Genomic DNA, 9053 nt, shown 5'->3' on the forward strand with positions numbered 1-9053 from the left:
TGGTATGGTGAAGGTGATGCTTGTTATGGTGAAGGTGATGCTTGGTATGGTGAAGGTGATGCTTGGTATGGTGAAGGTGATGCTTGGTATGGTGAAGATGACGCTTGGTATGGTGAAGGTGATGCTTGGTATGGTGAAGGTGATGCTTGGTATGGTGAAGGTGATGCTTGCTATGGTGGAGGTGATGCTTGCTATGGTGGAGGTGATGCTTGCTATGGTGGAGGTGATGCTTGCTATGGTGGAGTTGATGCTTGCTATGGTGGAGGTGATGCTTGCTATGGTGGAGGTGATGCTTGCTATGGTGGAGGTGATGCTTGCTATGGTGGAGGTGATGCTTGCTATGGTGAAGGTGATGCTTGGTATGGTGAAGGTGATGCTTGGTATGGTGAAGGTGTTGCTTGGTATGGTGAAGGTGTTGCTTGGTATGGTGAAGGTGATGCTTGGTATGGTGGAGGTGATGCTTGCTATGGTGGAGGTGATGCTTGCTATGGTGGAGGTGATGCTTGCTATGGTGGAGGTGATGCTTGCTATGGTGGAGGTGACGCTTGCTATGGTGGAGGTGATGCTTGCTATGGTGAAGGTGATGCTTGGTATGGTGAAGGTGATGCTTGGTATGGTGAAGGTGATGCTTGGTATGGTGAAGGTGTTGCTTGGTATGGTGAAGGTGTTGCTTGGTATGGTGAAGGTGATGCTTGGTATGGTGAAGGTGATGCTTGGTATGGTGAAGATGATGCTTGGTATGGTGAAGGTGATGCTTGGTATGGTGAAGGTGATGCTTGGTATGGTGAAGGTGATGCTTGGTATGGTGAAGGTGATGCTTGGTATGGTGAAGGTGATGCTTGGTATGGTGAAGGTGATACTTGCTATGGCGGAAGTCGATGCTTGCTATGGCGAAAGTGATGCTTGCTATGGTGAAGGTGATGCTTGCTATGGTGAAGGTGATGCTTGCTATGGTGAAGGTGATGCTTGCTATGGTGAAGGTGATGCGTGCTATGGTGAAGGTGATGCTTGCTATGGTGAACGTGATGCTTGGTATGGTGAAGGTGATGCTTGCTATGGTGAAGGTGATGCTTGCTATGGTGAAGGTGATGCTTGGTATGGTGAAGGTGATGCTTGGTATGGTGAAGGTGATGCTTGGTATGGTGAAGGTGATGCTTGGTATGGTGAAGGCGATGCTTGGTATGGTGAAGGTGATACTTGGTATGGTGAAGGTGATACTTGGTATGGCGAAGGTGATACTTGCTATGGCGGAAGTCGATGCTTGCTATGGTGAAGGTGATGCTTGGTATGGTGAAGGTGATGCTTGGTATGGTGAAGGTGATGCTTGGTATGGTGAAGGTGATGCTTGCTATGGTGAAGGTGATGCTTGGTATGGTGAAGGTGATGCTTGGTATGGTGATGGTGATGCTTGGTATGGTGAAGGTGATGCTTGATATGGTGAAGGTGATGCTTGGTATGGTGAAGGTGATGCTTGGTATGGTGAAGGTGATGCTTGGTATGGTGAAGGTGATGCTTGTTATGGTGAGGTGATACTTGGTATGGTGAAGGTGATACTTGGTATGGTGAAGGTGATGCTTGGTATGGTGAAGGTGATGCTTGGTATGGTGAAGGTGATGCTTGGTATGGTGAAGGTGATGCTTGGTATGGTGAAGGTGATGCTTGGTATGGTGAAGGTGATGCTTGGTATGGTGAAGGTGATGCTTGGTATGGTGAAGGTGATGCTTGGTATGGTGAAGGTGATGCTTGGTATGGTGAAGGTGATGCTTGGTATGGTGAAGGTGATGCTTGCTATGGTGAAGGTGATGCTTGCTATGATGGAGGTGATGCTTGCTATGGTGGAGGTGATGCTTGCTATGGTGGAGTTGATGCTTGCTATGGTGGAGGTGATGCTTGCTATGGTGGAGGTGATGCTTGCTATGGTGGAGGTGACGCTTGCTATGGTGGAGGTGATGCTTGCTATGGTGAAGGTGATGCTTGGTATGGTGAAGGTGATGCTTGGTATGGTGAAGGTGATGCTTGGTATGGTGAAGGTGTTGCTTGGTATGGTGAAGGTGTTGCTTGGTAAGGTGAAGGTGATGCTTGGTATGGTGAAGGTGATGCTTGGTATGGTGAAGATGATGCTTGGTATGGTGAAGGTGATGCTTGGTATGGTGAAGGTGATGCTTGGTATGGTAAAGGTGATTCTTGGTATGGTGAAGGTGATGCTTGGTATGGTGAAGGTGATGCTTGGTATGGTAAAGGTGATGCTTGGTATGGTGAAGGTGATGCTTGGTATGGTGAAGGTGATGCTTGGTATGGTGAAGGTGATCCTTGGTATGGTGAAGGTGATGCTTGGTATGGTGAAGGTGATGCTTGGTATGGTGAAGGTGATGCTTGGTATGGTGAAGGTGATGCTTGGTATGGTGAAGGTGATGCTTGGTATGGTGAAGGTGATGCTTGGTATGGTGAAGGTGATGCTTGCTATGGTGAAGGTGATGCTTGCTATCGTGAAGGTGATGATTGCTATGGTGAGGGTGATGCTTGCTATGGTGAAGGTGATGCTTGCTATGGTGAGGGTGATGCTTGCTATGGTGAAGGTGATGCTTGGTATGGTGAAGGTGATGCTTGCTATGGTGAAGGTGATGCTTGGTATGGTGAAGGTGATGCTTGGTATGGTGAAGGTGATGCTTGGTATGGTGAAGGTGATACTTGGTATGGTGAAGGTGATACTTGGTATGGTGAAGGTGATGCTTGGTATGGTAAAGGTGATGCTTGGTATGGTAAAGGTGATGCTTGGTATGGTGAAGGTGATGCTTGCTATGGTGAAGGTGATGCTTGCTATGGTGAGGGTGATGCTTGCTATGGTGAAGGTGATGCTTGGTATGGTGAAGGTGATGCTTGCTATGGTGAAGGTGATACTTGGTATGGTGAAGGTGATGCTTGGTATGGTGAAGGTGATACTTGGTATGGTGAAGGTGATACTTGGTATGGTGAAGGTGATGCTTGGTATGGTAAAGGTGATGCTTGGTATGGTAAATGTGATGCTTGGTATGGTGAAGGTGATGCTTGCTATGGTGAAGGTGATGCTTGCTATGGTGGAGGTGATGCTTGCTATGGTGGAGGTGATGCTTGCTATGGTGGATGTGATGCTTGCTATGGTGGAGGTGATGGTTGCTATGGTGGAGGTGATGCTTGCTATGGTGGAGGTGATGCTTGCTATGGTGGAGGTGATGCTTGCTATGGTGGAGGTGATGCTTGCTATGGTGAAGGTGATGCTTGGTATGGTGAAGGTGATGCTTGGTATAGTGAAGGTGATGCTTGGTATGGTGAAGGTGAGGCTTGGTATGGTGAAGGTGATGCTTGGTATGGTGAAGGTGATGCTTGGTATGGTGAAGGTGATGCTTGGTATGGTGAAGGTGATGCTTGGTATGGTAAAGGTGATGCTTGGTATGGTAAAGGTGATGCTTGGTATGGTGAAGGTGATGCTTGCTATGGTGAAGGTGATGCTTGCTATGGTGAGGGTGATGCTTGCTATGGTGAAGGTGATGCTTGGTATGGTGAAGGTGATGCTTGCTATGGTGAAGGTGATACTTGGTATGGTGAAGGTGATGCTTGGTATGGTGAAGGTGATACTTGGTATGGTGAAGGTGATACTTGGTATGGTGAAGGTGATGCTTGGTATGGTAAAGGTGATGCTTGGTATGGTAAAGGTGATGCTTGGTATGGTGAAGGTGATGCTTGCTATGGTGAAGGTGATGCTTGCTATGGTGGAGGTGATGCTTGCTATGGTGGAGGTGATGCTTGCTATGGTGGAGGTGATGGTTGCTATGGTGGAGGTGATGCTTGGTATGGTGAAGGTGATGCTTGCTATGGTGGAGTTGATGCTTGCTATGGTGGAGGTGATGCTTGCTATGGTGGAGGTGATGCTTGCTATGGTGGAGGTGATGCTTGCTATGGTGAAGGTGATGCTTAGTATGGTGAAGGTGATGCTTGCTATGGTGAAGGTGATGCTTGGTATGGTGAAGGTGTTGCTTGGTATGGTGAAGGTGTTGCTTGGTATGGTGAAGGTGATGCTTGGTATGGTGAAGGTGATGCTTGGTATGGTGAAGATGATGCTTGGTATGGTGAAGGTGATGCTTGGTATGGTAAAGGTGATGCTTGGTATGGTGAAGGTGATGCTTGGTATGGTGAAGGTGATGCTTGGTATGGTGAAGGTGATGCTTGGTATGGTGAAGGTGATGCTTGGTATGGTGAAGGTGATGCTTGGTATGGTGAAGGTGATGCTTGGTATGGTGAAGGTGATGCTTGGTATGGTGAAGGTGATGCTTGGTATGGTGAAGGTGATGCTTGGTATGGTGAAGGTGATGCTTGGTATGGTGAAGGTGATGCTTGGTATGGTGAAGGTGATGCTTGGTATGGTGAAGGTGATGCTTGGTATGGTGAAGGTGATGCTTGGTAGGGTGAGGGTGATGCTTGGTATGGTGAAGGTGATGCTTGCTATGGTGAAGGTGATGCTTGCTATGGTGGAGGTGATGCTTGCTATGTTGGAGGTGATGCTTGCTATGGTGGAGTTGATGCTTGCTATGGTGGAGGTGCTGCTTGCTATGGTGGAGGTGATGCTTGCTATGGTGGAGGTGATGCTTGCTATGGTGGAGGTGATGCTTGCTATGGTGAAGGTGATGCTTGGTATGGTGAAGGTGATGCTTGGTATGGTGAAGGTGTTGCTTGGTATGGTGAAGGTGTTGCTTGGTATGGTGAAGGTGATGCTTGGTATGGTGAAGGTGATGCTTGGTATGGTGAAGATGATGCTTGGTATGGTGAAGGTGATGCTTGGTATGGTAAAGGTGATGCTTGGTATGGTGAAGGTGATGCTTGGTATGGTGAAGGTGATGCTTGGTATGGTGAAGGTGATGCTTGGTATGGTGAAGGTGATGCTTGGTATGGTGAAGGTGATGCTTGGTATGGTGAAAGTGATGCTTGGTATGGTGAAGGTGATGCTTGGTATGGTGAAGGTGATGCTTGGTATGGTGAAGGTGATGCTTGGTATGGTGAAGGTGATGCTTGGTATGGTGAAGGTGATGCTTGGTATGGTGAAGGTGATGCTTGCTATGGTGAAGGTGATGCTTGCTATGGTGGAGGTGATGCTTGCTATGGTGGAGGTGATGCTTGCTATGGTGGAGTTGATGCTTGCTATGGTGAAGGTGATGCTTGCTATGGTGGAGGTGATGCTTGCTATGGTGGAGGTGATGCTTGCTATGGTGGAGGTGATGCTTGCTATGGTGAAGGTGATGCTTGGTATGGTGAAGGTGATGCTTGGTATGGTGAAGGTGATGCTTGGTATGGTGAAGGTGTTGCTTGGTATGGTGAAGGTGTTGCTTGGTATGGTGAAGGTGATGCTTGGTATGGTGAAGGTGATGCTTGGTATGGTGAAGATGATGCTTGGTATGGTGAAGGTGACGCTTGGTATGGTGAAGGTGATGCTTGGTATGGTAAAGGTGATGCTTGGTATGGTGAAGGTGATGCTTGGTATGGTGAAGGTGATGCTTGGTATGGTGAAGGTGATGCTTGGTATGGTGAAGGTGATGCTTGGTATGTTGAAGGTGATGCTTGGTATGGTGAAGGTGATGCTTGGTATGGTGAAGGTGATGCTTGGTATGGTGAAGGTGATGCTTGGTATGGTGAAGGTGATGCTTGGTATGGTGAAGGTGATGCTTGGTATGCTGAAGGTGATGCTTGCTATGGTGAAGGTGATGCTTGCTATGGTGAAGGTGATGATTGCTATGGTGAGGGTGATGCTTGCTATGGTGAAGGTGATGCTTGCTATGGTGAGGGTGATGCTTGCTATGGTGAAGGTGATGCTTGGTATGGTGAAGGTGATGCTTGGTATGGTGAAGGTGATGCTTGCTATGGTGAAGGTGATACTTGGTATGGTGAAGGTGATGCTTGGTATGGTGAAGGTGATACTTGGTATGGTGAAGGTGATACTTGGTATGGTGAAGGTGATGCTTGGTATGGTAAAGGTGATGCTTGGTATGATAAAGGTGATGCTTGGTATGGTGAAGGTGATGCTTGCTATGGTGAAGGTGATGCTTGCTATGGTGAGGGTGATGCTTGCTATGGTGAAGGTGATGCTTGGTATGGTGAAGGTGATGCTTGCTATGGTGAAGGTGATACTTGGTATGGTGAAGGTGATGCTTGGTATGGTGAAGGTGATACTTGGTATGGTGAAGGTGATACTTGGTATGGTGAAGGTGATGCTTGGTATGGTAAAGGTGATGCTTGGTATGGTAAAGGTGATGCTTGGTATGGTGAAGGTGATGCTTGCTATGGTGAAGGTGATGCTTGCTATGGTGGAGGTGATGCTTGCTATGGTGGAGGTGATGCTTGCTATGGTGGAGGTGATGCTTGCTATGGTGGAGGTGATGCTTGCTATGGTGGAGGTGATGCTTGCTATGGTGGAGGTGATGCTTGCTATGGTGAAGGTGATGCTTGGTATGGTGAAGGTGATGCTTGGTATAGTGAAGGTGATGCTTGGTATGGTGAAGGTGAGGCTTGGTATGGTGAAGGTGATGCTTGGTATGGTGAAGGTGATGCTTGGTATGGTGAAGGTGATGCTTGGTATGGTGAAGGTGATGCTTGGTATGGTGAAGGTGATGCTTGCTATGGTGGAGTTGATGCTTGCTATGGTGGAGGTGATGCTTGCTATGGTGGAGGTGATGCTTGCTATGGTGGAGGTGATGCTTGCTATGGTGAAGGTGATGCTTGGTATGGTGAAGGTGATGCTTGGTATGGTGAAGGTGATGCTTGGTATGGTGAAGGTGATGCTTGGTATGGTGAAGGTGTTGCTTGGTATGGTGAAGGTGATGCTTGGTATGGAGAAGATGATGCTTGGTATGGTGAAGGTGATGCTTGGTATGGTGAAGGTGATGCTTGGTATGGTAAAGGTGAAGCTTGGTATGGTGAAGGTGATGCTTGGTATGGTGAAAGTGATGCTTGGTATGGTGAAGGTGATGCTTGGTATGGTGAAGGTGATGCTTGGTATGGTGAAGGTGATGCTTGGTATGGTGAAGGTGATGCTTGGTATGGTGAAGGTGATGCTTGGTATGGTGAAGGTGATGCTTGGTATGGTAAAGGTGATGCTTGGTATGGTGAAGGTGATGCTTGGTATGGTGAAGGTCATGCTTGCTATGGTGAAGGTGATGCTTGCTATGGTGAAGGTGATGCTTGCTATGGTGGAGGTGATGCTTGCTATGGTGGAGGTGATGCTTGCTATGGTGGAGGTGATGGTTGCTATGGTGGAGGTGATGCTTGCTATGGTGGAGGTGATGCTTGCTATGGTGGAGGTGATGCTTGCTATGGTGGAGGTGATGCTTGCTATGGTGGAGGTGATGCTTGCTATGGTGAAGGTGATGCTTGGTATGGTGAAGGTGATGCTTGGTATAGTGAAGGTGATGCTTGGTATGGTGAAGGTGAGGCTTGGTATGGTGAAGGTGATGCTTGGTATGGTGAAGGTGATGCTTGGTATGGTGAAGGTGATGCTTGGTATAGTGAAGGTGATGCTTGGTATGGTGAAGGTGATGCTTGCTATGGTGGAGGTGATGCTTGCTATGGTGAAGGTGATGCTTGTTATGGTGAAGGTGATGCTTGCTATGGTGAAGGTGATGCTTGCTATGGTGAAGGTGATGCTTGCTATGGTGAAGGTGATGCTTGCTATGGTGGAGGTGATGCTTGCTATGGTGAAGGTGATGCTTGCTATGGTGAAGGTGATGCTTGCTATGGTGAAGGTGATGCTTGCTATGGTGAAGGTGATGCTTGCAATGGTGAAGGTGATGCTTGCTATGGTGGAGGTGATGCTTGCTATGGTGAAGGTGATGCTTGCTATGGTGGAGGTGATGCTTGCTATGGTGGAGGTGATGCTTGCTATGGTGGAGGTGATGCTTGCTATGGTGGAGGTGATGCTTGCTATGGTGGAGGTGATGCTTGCTATGGTGGAGGTGATGCTTGCTATGGTGAAGGTGATGCTTGGTATGGTGAAGGTGATGCTTGGTATGGTGAAGGTGATGCTTGGTATGGTGAAGGTGTTGCTTGGTATGGTGAAGGTGTTGCTTGGTATGGTGAAGGTGATGCTTGGTATGGTGAAGGTGATGCTTGGTATGGTGAAGATGATGCTTGGTATGGTGAAGGTGATGCTTGGTATGGTGAAGGTGATGCTTGGTATGGTAAAGGTGATGCTTGGTATGGTGAAGGTGATGCTTGGTATGGTGAAGGTGATGCTTGGTATGGTGAAGGTGATGCTTGGTATGGTGAAGGTGATGCTTGGTATGTTGAAGGTGATGCTTGGTATGGTGAAGGTGATGCTTGGTATGGTGAAGGTGATGCTTGGTATGGTGAAGGTGATGCTTGGTATGGTGAAGGTGATGCTTGGTATGGTGAAGGTGATGCTTGGTATGGTGAAGGTGATGCTTGCTATGGTGAAGGTGATGCTTGCTATGGTGAAGGTGATGATTGCTATGGTGAGGGTGATGCTTGCTATGGTGAAGGTGATGCTTGCTATGGTGAGGGTGATGCTTGCTATGGTGGAGGTGATGCTTGCTATGGTGAAGGTGATGCTTGGTATGGTGAAGGTGATGCTTGGTATGGTGAAGGTGTTGCTTGGTATGGTGAAGGTGTTGCTTGGTATGGTGAAGGTGATGCTTGGTATGGTGAAGGTGATGCTTGGTATGGTGAAGATGATGCTTGGTATGGTGAAGGTGATGCTTGGTATGGTAAAGGTGATGCTTGGTATGGTGAAGGTGATGCTTGGTATGGTGAAGGTGATGCTTGGTATGGTGAAGGTGATGCTTGGTATGGTGAAGGTGATGCTTGGTATGGTGAAGGTGATGCTTGGTATGGTGAAAGTGATGCTTGGTATGGTGAAGGTGATGCTTGGTATGGTGAAGGTGATGCTTGGTATGGTGAAGGTGATGCTTGGTATGGTGAAGGTGATGCTTGGTATGGTGAAGGTGATGCTTGGTATGGTGAAGGTGATGCTTGCTATGGTGAAGGTGATGCTTGCTATGGTGGAGGTGATGCTT

The sequence above is a fragment of the Amblyomma mixtum genome, chromosome 3 (genome assembly GCF_055824585.1).
Source record: "Amblyomma mixtum isolate Tamu chromosome 3, ASM5582458v1, whole genome shotgun sequence".
NCBI classification, from domain to species: domain Eukaryota; kingdom Metazoa; phylum Arthropoda; class Arachnida; order Ixodida; family Ixodidae; genus Amblyomma; species Amblyomma mixtum.